Here is a 14,738-nt window from a genome sequence, read left to right on the forward strand (position 1 = left end):
ACTAAACTCCAATGGGGTGCAATGTAAAGCTCTTATTCTGAAGACAAATTCGACCTGCTTCACCGTTCTCGCCCAAGTTCGTGCTTCACATCACGTCACTTGTTTACACCTACCCCAGTGGGGCTAAGTGGCGGCTTTTTGGAAAAGAAGGAATATCACACGCCCTTTTAGATAGAAAAGGCGGCACATTGGCAGCAAGGTAAAAGCTGCAATGTGCCGCCTTTTCTATCTAAAAGGGGCTATTGTCAAGTTTTGCCAAGTGTCAATTAGCATTAGCAGAATGATGATGACCACCGCCAACAGGATGTACAGACAGCCACACACTGACTCAATGATAAAGCGTTTCATTTTATTCAGATGAATATTGAACACTATTTTAGTGTGTTCATTTAGTTCCCAGAAGAACTGCCTCTAAGATTGTCTGCTGCTGCTGCTAAGGATTGAGAAATAATTCACATCCTGTTTGCTCCCTGCGTCATCAGTCATTTGATAAGGATCGAAAGAGAATAGAAACTAGAATGTACTTGCTTTTCAACAGGGGCCAAGTAGGCTGAAAGACAATTTCATGTTGTTCTTGAAACAGGAAATATGTAAAGCTGCATTGTCAGAGAGGAACGGTCACAAGTTTAATCATCTCCAAACCAATCACCAGAATGAATGTTGTCAAAGTAAGTTGACACCTTAAGTTTATTAGGTTGCTACTTAACATTTGTGTAGATTAAATTTTTAATTTATGACTTGGCACAACACTGTTGCCTACGTATGTGCTGGCTAGGTTTAGGAACAAAACCCACATGGCTAGGTATGTAAAAGACCTTGTTTTGGCTTAAAATATCTGTTCTGTCACAAACCCAGCTGGAGATGGTCCAACTCCCTGTCAAAAATTGTTGTTTTTTTGTTGCCACAAACATTGCTGGAAATTGTCCCAAGATCTTCTTCAAAAATATCCAGTGGTTTCACACTTACAAATGCTAAAAAACAGAATCACACCGAGGTCACTGCCTTGTCACCTGTAATCCCATCACCCTCCCCTCCACCTGTCAACATAAAAGTTAGGTATTATGTGACACATTTTGTAGACATGTCAATATGGTACTTATGACAAGTACAAATTTGAGCGTAGCTGTGGTTTGCAGAAATGTTAACTGCTAACATTGGGCCTATATATCACAGAAATCCACAATAAAAGGAAAATTAAAGTGATTTGAAAGGTTACTGGCAATCTAAAAGTTACTGACCACCTGATGAATATGAGTACAACATTAATTCGCCTTTTTGCTCTGTAGAAATCTATTTTTTAGTTAATACTCCACTGCACTCAATGGCTTATTTATTAGGTGCACACGTGCAATCTAAGCCCTTACATAATATCTATCTTCAAGTAGCTCAGAATTTTCAGTTTTTGGTGACTCCTGAGATGTGTAAATTCAAATATATGTTAGTGAGGTCAGTGTTTGTGTTTTACCTGACTGGGAGGTTTTAATATAATGTCCACTTTAGAGGACAAACTCTTTAAAACTCAGTAGTAAACATGTGATCAGCTTATGAAATAAGATGTATTGTTACTCATTGTTCTACCCAGTACATAGAAAGGTTCAAAGTAACTCGATCTTGCAACATGATGTTGCTCACATGTTATTCTAGTAATGAATGACACAATTCTGTATATTTAGTACATTTTCAGGCCAATAATTAAGTACTTGTCTAAAGTATCTGAATACAGGCCTTTAACTTGTAATGTTAATGTATTTATACTCTGGTATTGTTGTACCTTAAGTAAAAGATCTCAATACATTTGGAGGTAAAACATTCTTATTGTACCACATTTATGGGATGAAATAAATAACAGACAAGATTCTCTATTTAACATCAGTTACTGTTTGAATGACCAATATGTTATTAAGTCATCCTTTATATAACACTGTTTACATATTGGGGTAACCAAAATGTGTGTGGACTCGGGCTCAGGTTAAAGAAAAAGTTCATGCAAAAATGAAGAATTCAGTCAATTCAGTGTCGTGTCAGTGGAAAGTCAGGTGTAGTTTCATAGTCCACAGACCATTTCTGGAGCTTCACAGCAAAACAGTAGCCCTTTTTATACAGCAACACCGCATTATCTCCAGAGCATTGGTTCACCAATTCTCCGCTGATGGTGATTCACACAGAGAGAAGCATCTCCGCCTTAAAGGCGAACCGCTGTGTAATTCCCACAGAAAGCCGGCACTGCAGCTCCTAAAGACAGGTGATGGTACACATCATGACGATGATGTCTGTGTGTTTTCAAAGTGTTTCCCCACTTTCCACCTGTTAATCTCAACCCGCGGACAGTTTATAATCATATTGTAGCGTTTGCGCCCCAACAATGCAGGCTAGCTAACCGAATGACGAGGACAATGTGACTGAAGATTTAACCGGAGAACCGGGTTTTATTCCCCTATTTTACAGGCATGTAATGGGGTTGGAGGAGTGCCCAAAACAGCAAAGGCTGATAGCCAAAAGCTGGCTAGCTAGCTAACTGCAGTGTGTGACTGCTTCTCTTCACTGTGTGCCTATTTCCTGAACTAGGGCAACTCCTTCCCCCCATGAACTCCCCATCATTTCCTCCAATTACTCCTGCTGGGTCGCTAAAGTATGGATGCTGTTATATTGTTAAAGTCTGTGTAAAGCAAATTCAGTCATCCAACACATTAAATAGGTCATAAATGTATTTCCTTCAAACATGTAAAAAGCCATTCAGCCATTTAGAATTTAATTGTGGAGCTAGGCTCACAAACTGTGTTTCAAAATGCCACCGGCATTGGCCGCGTTTCCCAGATTCGATCGTTCTTAAGGACTTAAGAAGGCTGTTAAGAAGGGTTCGGCTAAGAAGGAGCGCTAAGATACGGGTGTTTCCCAGACGCATTCTTAACTGCCTTCTCAGGAGAACCTTAAGATCAAGCCAAAGAAGCCTCTTAAGAAGTTCTTAGTGGAAGCTGTCCAGCGCGGTGGTGCTGAGGACGACCCCCCACAACCGTGCCCTGTCCCCGCGAGCCAACCAGCAGGGCCCGGTGTCCGCATGCGGGGAGGCTTAACAGGGCAGCCCGAAATAACAACCTGCACCTGCAGCGAGACGCTGGTGCGCCTGGAGAGGGAGAAGCTGGTGGTGCTGCGGGGGATAGAGGGCCAACTCAAACGACAAACTGCCCTGCAGGAAGAGATGGTCCGGATTAAGCAGGAGAGGTTGGAGACAGCTGGCGCTTGCCGAGGCGCAGTTCAACCGTCCCTCCATCTCGGTTCCAATCATCCTTCCCCAGGATTCAGGTACGGGGCATTTCTATTTTTTATCTGCATTACGCAATGTATCCCGTTCAATTTCACTAATCAAGCCTCTAAAAAGTTTTGGAGTGATGTTGTTGAATCTAATTTTTTTGATGCTGCTAACTCTGTCCATTCTCTTACCCTTAAACATGTTATTTGCTGTTAGCCCAGAAGATAATGCTCTTGAACACATGATGAACTTTGTTATCCTATGCAAAATGTTTTATTCACAAACAAAAATTTGCAAAATCACGACCTAAATTTGCTCCTTTTCTGCTGGAACTGAGCTCTTTGCTTAAATCTCTGATTTTGTTAAATAACAAAAAAAGTAATGCCTTACTGAGTCATTATGAAAAGTTTTTCCCTGAAGCCACTGTCTGAACTATCCATTTATCATTTTATTTTTCCCTTTCTTCTTCTTTATTATTTATTTATTTTTTTATTTTTAATTTGTACTCTATCCTGTACCACAAACCTGAAACGGCACATTGAACTAAAGCACCCGGCGAGCCTTTCAAGGTATGTGCAAGTGAATAAAAAATCAAAAGACATGGCAACGGCGAGCCAAAACAGATCCTCTACCACCCAAATCACATTGGCCGCGTTTCCCAGATTCGTTAAGAAGCTCCTAAGTGCTAAGATCTTCTTAGGAGCGCTCTTAAGAACGCTATGAAAGAAGGATGTGTTTCCCGGAGTCGCTCTTAGCCTAAGAAGATCTTTCACTAAGAAGGAAATGTAAGATCGAGCTGACCCACTCTTAACAGCCTTCTTAGCGACCAAATGCTCAGTGATCAAGCCGCGTCAGGGAAATTGATATCCTGCGGACCACTGGTGCAAGAAACATAGGCTAATAGTAGAGAAGAAAAAAAAACTTTTTATTGAATTACACGTTTAAGGTTTCCACACACATCTGCATATATGAGTTTATAGCACGACACATACAAAAAGCCAGACAGTTTACATAAATGCATACATGCGTCAGCACTTCTCCCCACTGGACGTGCTGTCAGACCGAGCAACCCGCTGCAATTTTGCCCTCAGCCCGGAGGTGCAGCTCCTGGCTGCGCTGCGTTTTTATGCAGTGGGGAGCTTCCTGGAGGTGGTGGGGGACGACACCGGCCTCAGCAAGGCATCGGTGTCACGGAGTGTGGCAGCTGTGACACCGATTCTCCTGCGCCATGCCCGGCCCCACATAAAGATGCCCTCCACACGGGACGAGGTTCGCCAGGTCCACCAAGGGTTCCACGCAGTGGCTGGGATCCCCCGGGTGTGGTGGATGGCACCCTCATTCCAATCCACAATCCCTCCCTGGTGGATCCGTGCTCGATCGGCAGAAAGCACTACGCGGCCATCAACACCCAGGTGGTGGTGGACCACAATGGCCTTCATCACTGACATCATCGCCAGGTGGCCAGAAGGCACACACGACAGCTTCATGTGGGCCAACTCAGCTGTGGGGCAGAAGGCTGGCAAAGGAGAGTTTGGTAGGAGCAATGAAGGGAGATTGATTAATGAAATTGAACGGGATACATTGCGTAATGCAGATAAAAAATAGAAATGCCCCGCACCTGAATCCTGGGGAAGGATGATTCGAACCGAGATGGAGCGACGGTTGAACTGCGCCTCGGCAAGCGCCAGCTGTCTCCGGTGCAGCTCCAACCTCTCCTGCCTAATCCGGACCATCTCTTCCTGCAGGGCAGTTTGTCGTTCGAGTTGGCCCTCTATCCCCCGCAGCACCACCAGCTTCTCCCTCTCCAGGCGCACCAGCGTCTCGCTGCAGGTGCAGGTCGTTATTGCGGGCCGCCCTGTTAAGCCTCCCCGCATGCGGACACCGGGCCCTGCTGGTTGGCGCACAGGGACAGGGCACGGTTGTGGGGGTCGATCTCTCCTGGGGGCATGCACGTCCCTGCTCCGCTCCCGGATGGCTCCTCTTCATCCTCACTTTCTGAGAGCCCCTCGTCCCCCTGAACATCGATGCCCCCACTAATGCCTTCAGAGGCCGTCTTCCCGATGATAGAGAGGACTTTCTCCTCGTCGGGAGTGAGGGTCATCCCACCCGGTGCTCCACGGGGGTATATATGCGCTAATGGGCTTGATTACTACTTGGATACACCTGTTGGCACACGCCCCCCCCCCCACACACACACACACACACACACACACACACACACACACACACACACAATACATGCGTGGCCTAATTGCACCGGTGTGGGGGGACCACGGGGCGCTGTGTGTGACTTGATAAAAAGGTGGGTGATCGATTTGCCTGGCATCGATTGATTCAGTTCCAGCACCACTGCACTGGACAGCTTCCACTAAGAACTTCTTAAGAAGCTTCTAGCTCGCATCAACATATTGAGAAAAAAAGAACTATGAACTACTTCATTTTTGGAACTGTGAACTTAGTTAAAAATTTTGAATTGTGAACTATGAACTGAACTAGTTCATTTAAAAATTTGTGAACTGAACTTTGAACTAGTTCATGTAGAAAATGAACTTTCCCAACACTGCCGACAGCGGGTGCCACCATCACGGCCACCGGCATTATGTGCCCAGGACCGAAAGTTTTTTGCCAGCGACAGACACTGTTTTTCGGGCAGAAATGTGAGGAAGAGTTGGAAGGAGGGGCGGGGGGAGGAAGCTTCTCCATGTTCAGCTGTGTTTTTTTTCCCCCTAATATAAGTCGCCAAAGACAGTTACAGTTACTACGTCACTTTTGTTTGGTCTTGTAACATTGCTTTGTGGGAAATTTTTCTTTTATTAAGTTGAGTCAGTTAACAGACTGTCCAATCGACACACCCCCGTTCCGCGCCGCCAGCTTATCCGTTCACACTGGTTCGCTTCGTCAATAATACGGCCCAGATACTACCTCCAGAGGTGGATCAGCACCAGAGCTAAATTTCACCCTTCTCTCGGTGACGTAGTGAAATCTCTGAAACCTACAAATTGCCCATTGGATATTGTCCCTGCTAAGGTGCTGAAAATGTTTTTTAATACTGTGGGGCCCAATCTCCTGGTTTTTATTAAATCCTGCCTCAGATTAGGAACTGTCCCAGCTGCCTTTAAATATGCTGTGGTCAGGCCCCTTCTTAAAAAGCCTAATCTTGACCCCTCAGTGTTATCAAATTTTAGACCTGTTTCCAATCTGCCCTTTCTTTCTAAGGTTTTAGAAAAAGTTGTTTTTATACAATTACAGTCCTTTCTGGAAGACAACTGTTCTTACAGCAGCCTTTGACACGGTGGACCATTCAGTCCTCGTGTCATGTCTAAGTAATTATGTTGGCAGCCACGGCACTGCATTGAAGTGGTTTACATCCTAATTGTCCAGTAGAACCTTCTCCGTTATGGTTGGTGACCTGTCCTCTCTCCTGTGGAGTCCCACAAGGATCTATTCTTGGCCCTATCCTCTTTTCATTGTACATGTTACCACTTGGGTCAATTATAGCCAGGCACAACCTCTCCTTTCACTGTTATGCAGATGACTTACAAATCTATCTGCCACTGAAGCCAAATAGTAACAGTGCACAATGTTCTTTGTTTGATTGTATTTCTGATGTTAAGCAGTGGTTGGCCCAAAATTTTCTTCATTTAAATGATGATAAAACTGAATGTATTGTGTTTGGGGATACTGTGACGGCTGGCTTTGGCTCCTTGTCTTCAAAGCTCAGTTCAACCATCAGAAATCTGGGAGTGACCTTTGACGGTTATCTGAGATTTGACAAACAAATCGGCAATGTTGTCAGGACTAGTTTTTTCCAGTTACATCTTCTGGTCAAAGTTAAAATGTTTTTAAGCCGTCACAACCTCGAGAAAGCCATCCATGCTCTAATAAGTTCAAGGCTAGACTACTGCAATGCACTTTATGTTGGCGTCTCCCAGTCTTCTCTTTTTTTTTTATTTTTTTTATCAATTTTTATTTATTTGTTTTAGTTATCAATGTTAACAATGCATTGCAATACAATCCCCTCTGGATTATAGAGAACAATAAAGAACAAAAAACAAACAAACATAAAATACAATCATCAAGAACAGAGCCTGTATATAATTATATAGAGTCAAGTCTCTCCTTATATAATAACCATTTCTCCCATCTTTTAGCAAATAGGTGTTCTTTCACTTTCAACTTGTATGTGAGATGTTCCATCGCTTGTATATCGTCTATAATTGACATCCATTGTTTGTTACAAGGGGGGTCAGTCTTGAGCCAGTTTTTAGTAATGGCCTTTTTCCCAGCCACCAAAAGAATCTTAATCAGATATTGGTCTCCTATATGCACCGATCCATCCAAATGTCCGAGGTACAGAACAAGACAAGACTTAGGAATAACATATCCCAGCACATTGCAGAGAACTGAGTGAACATTCCCCCAGAAGGGCTGTATATTTGTGCATTTCCAAAAAATGTGTGTGTGGTCTGAATCTATGTCATTACACAGTCTCCAGCATGGCTGGTGAGTACCCAACTGTTTGCTTTTGATTCTAGGTGTGATAAAATATCGAATTAGATTCTTCCAATTAAATTCTCTCCATCTCAGTGACTGTGTAGTAGTTTGGTGTGCTTTCCACAAATCATGCCATGTCCCTTCTGGAATCTCCCCACCCAGCTCTCTTTCCCACTTGGCTTTAACATATAATGTTGACTCTATTTTAGATTCCATTAAGCAGCCATATAAAACAGATACTGCTTTTGGGATAGGATGACTATATGCCTTAACCAATAGTTTTATGATAGGATGAATTTTATCCTCATTTGTTTTGATATTTTTTATATAATAATCCCTTAATTGCAGGTATCTAAATAAATCCTGATTAGTTAGATTATGTTCATTTTTTAGTTCCTGAAAGCTTTTCATTACACCCTTTTTTAAAGTTGTGCATATGGCTGTAATTCCCTTTTCTGCCCAATGTTTAAATGTCTCATCAAATTTTCTTGGTGCAAATTTGTCGTCAAATGCAACCCATTTCAATAGACTGATTTCTTTACCTATTTTTAATTGTTTCACTGTGGAGTACCATATATCTAAAGTACAGGATATCACTGGGTTAAAGTTATGTTCCCCTCTTATGAAAGTAGGGGGTTCAGGTTCCCCTAGATTTGTTTGAATTGGGTTTTTGTGTATAGAAATTTCAATATCTTTCCATCGAGCTACATATCCTTCATCACACCAGCAAATTAGGTTACGTAGTTGCGCGGCATGAAAATACTCTTTTAAATTTGGGAGTGCCATTCCCCCTTTGTCTTTAGGTAATTGAAGGGTGGTATAGCGTATTCTGGGACGTTTACCTCCCCACACAAATCTTGATATACATTTATCCCATTTATGAAACTGGTCTTTTGATATATGTACTGGTAAAGATAAAAACACATACAGTAAACGTGGCAAGATGTTCATTTTTACCACGTTAATCCTATCGATTAATCCCATTGGGTAAGTGATCCATCTGTCAATATCTTCCCTTATGTTTTTGTCAATGTGTTCATAGTTGCTTCTATATAGTTTGGAAAGGTCTTTAGTTATGTTTATGCCCAAATATTTGATTGATTTGGCAGTCCAATTTATCTGCCATTCCTTTAGTTCTTGGTTTGGTGAACAGTTGAACATGAGGACTTGAGTTTTAAGTATATTTACTTTATAACCTGAATACAAACCAAAAATTTCTAGGGTTTGTGTAAGCTGCTTAAATGAATTAAGTGGGTTTTTTAAATAAATTATTATATCGTCAGCAAACAGCCCTATTACATGTTTTTGTTTATTTATATCTATGCCATTTATTGAGGGGTCTTGTCTCACCATCTGGGCCAATGGCTCAATGTATAAGGCAAACAGTGTTGGACTAAGACAACAGCCCTGTCTAGTTCCTCTCTCCAGAATAAATCTTCCTGACAGAGAGCCATTGACTTTTACCCTAGCTGTGGGCTTGCTATAGATAGACCTGATGCATTGAATTGACTTAGTATTGAATCCAAATTTTTCCAGAGTAAAATATAAAAATTCCCAATTGACTCTGTCGAATGCTTTTTCTGCATCTAAGCTAATCAAAGCAGCTGGTATAGTGTCTTTGTGTATTTTATGTATAATATGTAATGTTCTTCTGATACTATCTTGCGTTTGTCTATCCCTAACAAACCCACATTGATCCTCGTCTATCAGGTCTGGTATAAAACTTTGGAGTCTATTTGATATAATTGAAGTGTACATTTTGTAATCAACATTCAACACTGATATCGGTCTATAATTTTGGCAATAGTTCTTGTCTTTTAGGGGTTTGGGGAGAACTGAAATGATTGCTTCAGTCCAGGAGGGTGGAATCCTGTCCTCACCCATAACCCAATTGAAAGTCCTGTGAAGTAGTGGTGTTAGTTCTTCACTAAACTTTTTGTACCACTCGGAAGTGAAACCATCGCTACCAGGTGCCTTATTTGATTTTAATTTGCCAATTGCTTCCCGGATTTCGTTGATTGTTATCTTTGCTGTTATCTGTTCATTTTGTTTTGAGCCTATTGAAGGTAGGTCCAGGGAGTCAAGGAAAGTTTTAATATCTTCCTGATTCGAAGCTGGTGATTCAGAATAGAGTTCTTTGTAATATTCTCTAAAAATATTTTCAATTTCTTTTGGTTTATATTTGGGTTTGTTTGTTTTTGGGTCATATATTTTATTGACTGTGGTTTCTGCTTGTTGTTTCCGTAAGCGTCTCGCCAACAATTTTATTGCTTTGGGACCTGATTCATAATAGTTCTGTTTTAAATATCTTGCTTTTGTTTCTACTTCATGCTGGAGTAGATTGTTAATTTCTTTCCTCACCTCATTCATTCGTTTGTTAACTTTTGGGTCAACTTTTCTGTTTCCCTTGTGTTTCTGTTCCAAATCTCTCAATTCCTCTATATAATTTTTATATTGTTTTATTCTTTCTCTTTTGAGATTACTAGTAATTGCAATCAGTTTTCCCCTTATCACCGCTTTTAAAGCATCCCACAGTATAGCTGGATCTGTTTCCCCGTTATCGTTTTCCTTCAAATAAGTCCGTATGTCTGCCCTGATTTGCTCAACCACTGATTTATTGTTTAATATCCCCACATTCAACCTCCATACTGTATCTTTCTGTCTACAGTTCAAGTGTATCTTCAAATATATGGCACTATGGTCGGACACATCTGCCACACCAATCCAACAATCTTGTATCATGTCTCTATTTTCTGTCTGCATAAAAAAATAATCAATCCTGGAGTAAACAGAATGTGACTCTGAGTAATGACTGAAATCCCTCCGTAGTGGATGTAGATCTCTCCATACGTCGAAAAACCCCATCTCCCCCCATGTATTCCTGACCAGTTTTATAATAGATTTTTTATTTCTCTTAAGACTAGTTGTGTCCATATCATGGTCCATTAACACATTAAGGTCTCCCCCACATATACATATGCCCTCAGCCTCTAGTGCAATGGTGTCAAATAGAGACTTAAAATAATCTTTATTACTCCCAGGAGGGGCATATATATTTACCAATGTTATTATTATTTGGTCTATTTTCCCTTTTACAATAATATAGGTTCCTTCTTTGTCTTTTATTTCCTTTATGCACTCAAATTTAATTACGTTAGACATGAGTATTGCTACTCCTCTTTTCCGAGCATTAGTATATGAGCTGTAAAAGGTATTCTTGTAACCAAATTTCTTTAATTTCTCATGTTCTGCTTTAGTGAGATGAGTTTCCTGTAGAAAGTTTATTTGCGTCTTTTCTTTTTTAAGCTTGGTCATTATTTTAGCTCTTTTGACTGGGTTTCCTAGGCCATTGACATTCAAAGAGAGAATCTTAATGACTTCTTTGGTGTCCATAAATCACTTTTGTTGTGTTAACCTTATGAAGATTCATCAACAGGCTTTCAGTTAAACATACATGAACTTTCAATATTTTCAATAACTGTTTGTAACTTATTTGAACTGTGAACAAAAAACGTGACCTCCATAAAGAGATGTCAACAACCCTCCTCTTCTGCTGACTCTCTTTTTGGTTTGAGGGGGATGACCTTACATAAAGCAAGGGCCCCCATCCAGTAATGAGATTTAACCCAGGTAGGGTCAATATACCCATACCAGTCCTTGCAGCTGCGCTTCAGTCTCCCCTACGCCAACAGTCTATTTAACTAAAACCCGCCACACCAACGAAAACTATACCCTCAGCTAAGTGGTATATTCCTCATGTCCATCTTTACTCAGCCTGTATGTACTCATCCTGTGTTGTTTCCCCTCAGTTGAAAAACTTCCAGCTGTCTTCGCACGCGTTTGCTGGTCTCTGCGGTGCGTCCACTCCCGGTTTGTTTCCATGTCGCGGTACCAGTCGACTGGAGCCTCTCAACGAGCGTCGCTCCTCCGCTGCTGGTCCCCGTGTTGTCCACGTCGTGTCCTCTTGCCCGCAGGTCGTTGGCTGCCTCTGCTGCACTGCCATAAGTTTTCACCCCGCTGGCCCAGTGGATACGCATCTTGTTGAGAGGCGTCTGGAAGCGGATGCCCTCTCTCTTTAAGATCTTTTTAATGTTAGAGTATGCTTTGCGTTGTTGTAGCGTCCTCTCTGAATAGTCATGATCAAAGTATATCCTGTCTGCTCCGAGGGTGATTGTTTTTTTCTCCCACGCTTTTTTCAAAATCGTCTCCTTTACGGTGAACTGTTGGAAGTTGATGACAATCGATCTGGGAGGCTGGCCAGGTTTTGGTTTTGGAGCCAGGGCTCGGTGGGCGCGTTGAATCTGAAGGTCTGAGTTTATAGAAAATTCTTCACGGAGCCAATTATCCATGAACTGAGCGACGGAGTCACTCTTAGACTCTGCTTCCTCTTGAATGCCATAAACCCGTAGGTTATTTCGCCTGGACCTCGATTCTAAATTGTCAAGTTTGTCCACCAGGATTTTCTGTTCTTGCAGTATTTCCTGCATTGCACTGTTTGCTTCATGACTCCACGACTCGATCTCCTCCGTGCGTGTCAGAGCAGCATTTATCTTTTCATCCTGTTCTCCAATTTCCGTGGTTATTTTGGCAAACTTCTGATCAATGTCTGCTTTGAGTTCTGTCAGTTCATCTCTCATTTGCGCCGTAATTTCGTCTTTGAGTGTTTTTAGGTCCGTCTTCATTACATTTTGCAGGGTTTGAATTTGTTTGCTAATGCCGTCCAAGCTGCTTTGAAACGAGGCCATGTTAGCTTGCGGTGATGTTGGCTGGCTAGTTAGCGGTGTTGTTGGCTTACTAGCTTGCGGTGCTGGCTTGTTCTCCTTAATCTCTCGGTTTACTTCTTTAACTTGGTTGGTCGGGTTATTTTTATTCTTCGTTCTTGTTGATGCTCCACTCATATTCTCAGTTTTTGAGTTCGTCGGCGTTTATGTCTCGAGTTCTTGTGGAGTTGAAGTGTTAGCATATGGGAGCTCCTGATTTACGCGTCCATGCTGCTCACCTGTCCCACCGGAAGTCCCCCAGTCTTCTCTTAATCGCCTTCAACTTGTGCAAAACGCTGCTGCCCGTCTTTTAACCAACACTTACAGACGTGTGCACATCACTCCTGTGCTTAACTCCCTTCATTGGCTTCCTGTCCTTTATAGAATTGATTTTAAACTTTTAATGTTTGTTTTTAAAGCTCTTAACGGCCTCGCCCCATCGTATTTATCTGAGCTTTTAACTGTCCGTAATCCTGGTGGAGCTCTGAGGTCAACTAACCAACTATTGCTGGAAGTGCCCAGGTCAAAATATAAACACTGGGGTGACCGAGCAATTTCTGTTGCTGCTCCCAGGCTCTGGAAAAAGCTCCCCGCCGAGATGCGTGTTATTTCTGATCTGGGCCTCTTCAAATCTAGGCTAAAAATCTATTTATTTAGGATGACTTTTAAAGCTAGCGTCTGTAATGTTGTTCAGAAACACATTTTGTTATACTGGGTGAAATGATCTTGCTATCCTGAGAGTAGTCAATACATTATATATTCAGAAAAAGGAACAAAAATAATCGGACCTCTGTGGCAGCTGTAGGACTGAGAAAAAGCTGACCAATCCGTGCCATCCGAGCCGGATTGGTCACATGCACGGATTGGTCAGATGCCTTCATGTCTCGTCCTCTGTCCCTCCCTCCTCCGAGTGCACATCTTACGTTTCACTGATGCCGGAAATATTCAGCACACTCCTCTGCAGAAATATGGAGCTGCAGGAGAAGACATTCATTTGGTTACAATGGCAGAGAAAGTGCAGCCAGCGTTACTTGTAACAGCTCACCCCGCTAAAAAGGCCAGGAATAGAAAGCCTGAGGCTGAAAAGGCTGCGACGACAAAGGCTCTGGATAAAGAAAGAAGTCGGACCGAGTCAACATCGTTGCAGCGTTTGATCGGTGGAGACAACTGGGGCATGTGAAGAGCTTGAAAAGTGATGCAGAGGTTGCTCTCTTTCTGTTGGACAGGTAATTATTTGTTTTGTTTCAGGAGGATTTGTTATTTTCATGAAATATGTGAGGTTTGCCGACTTGGATACGTTTGTAGCTCGTATTAGCCCAATGCTAACGTTAGCTTCTTTTGTGTTGTTTTTAGCCATGAGAATGGCTAATGAGTCGGCCCAATTTCCACTGGACAGGGGTCCGCTGCGTTGCGGCTCCGATCCGCTTTTGCTCCACCTTCCGGCAGTCCCCACCGGTTGCGGTTTTAGTCCGCAACGGCGCAGTACGGCAGACAGCTGGCCTCACGATGTGTGCTAGTGTCAACACGGAGTGTTTTAGAAAGTAATCGGATGTAGTTTGTTATTTTGGCGCTTGGATTCCTGTCTGCTCCATGCTAAATTCAGCTGAATTGCTGCGTCTTGCTCCGGCATCTCCTTCTCCCTGTTGAGTCCCACTAACAGATGCGTGTTCAAGTTTGTGGGGGAGTGGCTTTGGACGGAGCACTGACGGGATGGGGGGGCGGAACTTAGAGGAGGTGCCACTTTCAAATCTTGCTAGCTCTCTTGCTAGCTCTCCAGTGTTGTGTTCCGATATCCATACTTCCATGAGTACACTTAAACGTAGTACACTATCCACACTTACTAAGTACGCAGATTTCAGCAGGTGAGTATTGTTCCAAATCTAATACTCCGTGGTGCACTTACCGGATATTACGATCGCGACAGCCGCCGCGGCGGCAAAAACATCCTGCTTTGAACGGTGAACATAAGACATCTACGGCTTTACTTTTTAACAATTACAATCCTACAATCCTGCAATATGGCTCCGCTGCAGGCGCTGTTGTCTCAGAAGCTATTTAAAAAAAAAAATCCGAGCGGAGCGCCTCTGCCTGGCTCCGCTTCTTCCGCTACGTAGACAAGATGGCGGCCGTTGAGTGCGCAAAGTGTACATCGTTGCACACTCAACGATTTTGCCGTTATGAGTGCAACATCCGGGTCCTTTAAGTACACTTCTTTTCACCGCGATAGATATCGGAAC

Source organism: Sparus aurata, chromosome 1, assembly GCF_900880675.1.
Source record: "Sparus aurata chromosome 1, fSpaAur1.1, whole genome shotgun sequence".
Taxonomy (NCBI): domain Eukaryota; kingdom Metazoa; phylum Chordata; class Actinopteri; order Spariformes; family Sparidae; genus Sparus; species Sparus aurata.